Genomic DNA, 1,079 nt, shown 5'->3' on the forward strand with positions numbered 1-1,079 from the left:
GAAAGAATGAGTTAGTGATGAATCATGAATACTTAGGTAATATAATGAGACAGGCTTGGGCAGGAAGAAGCAGTGGGGCAGGATAGTTGATGTGAAGAACAAAAATGTTCTGGGAGATGTAGGTCAGAGCTGGGCCCTTAAGTCAAAGCCACCGACACTGTAGAGATGAATATTGTAAAGAGCTTTTATTTTAATTCAGACTGTCCCCACATCCAACCCCCCATTTTAATTTGCAGGAATTCTCCACCTTGTGTGGTGTCAGTGAGATGTGGTAACTCAACTCTTACCAAGGAATATCAGGATGAAGTCTTCCTCCTCCATGCCCATCATGGAGGCAGGGGCACATGACCCAAGCTGGCTAATCCAATGCCCAGGGACCAGAGTTGAAGGGCAATTAGCATCTTTCACCATGTGCCACATGGTGATGGTACCCAGTGATAGCAGAGGCATTCAGTACTGGCATGTCCTCTGGAAGTGGACAGCTAATTTTAGATAGCCCCAGTCAGTTGCTGTTACTTGCATCAAAGAGTCCTGATTATGTCATGACCTCTCTTTGATCCAGAAGTTGTACGTTTCTACATGTCTTCAGGCAAGCTCAGCTCTGCCTTCAAATAAAATAGAGGCAAATCACATACCTTTTTTCCCCTTAAAGACAAATTCCTTCCAAGGATTATTAATATATTTATCAATCTCTTCTCTTTATGGGCAGAAAAAAATTCCCCATGAATTTAAAATGTGAAAATATTTTTATTGACCTAAAGATATGATAATTTTAGGGAAGCAAAATAGTTGTTTTCAATTACTGTCACAGCAAGATGCCTGTAAAATTTATATAATTGGATTGAATGGCACTGTTCATGACTCTTCAGATATGGACAAATGTAGTCATACACTCTAAAATTTGCAGAGACAAATCGATTTAATATGCTTTATTCACTTTCTAAGTTTAACATTGGGATATATTCCAATTGAATAAAACATTCAGATGTGCTCTAATTTACATTTTGCCCACAAAATAATTTCCAATTCTGCTTCATTCATACCATTGTTTTTTTGTTTTTTTTGTTTTTTTTTTTTTT

At 37.7% G+C, this 1,079-nt stretch overlaps 1 pseudogene; it reads right to left on the reverse strand.

Moving 5' to 3' along the window:
- Positions 1–321, reverse strand: part of LOC105515271 — a 1,330-nt pseudogene extending 1,009 nt beyond the window's left edge.
- Between the last annotated feature and the right edge of the window lie 758 nt (positions 322–1,079).

The sequence above is a fragment of the Colobus angolensis genome, unplaced genomic scaffold, assembly GCF_000951035.1.
Source record: "Colobus angolensis palliatus isolate OR3802 unplaced genomic scaffold, Cang.pa_1.0 Scaffold257, whole genome shotgun sequence".
NCBI lineage: Eukaryota > Metazoa > Chordata > Mammalia > Primates > Cercopithecidae > Colobus > Colobus angolensis.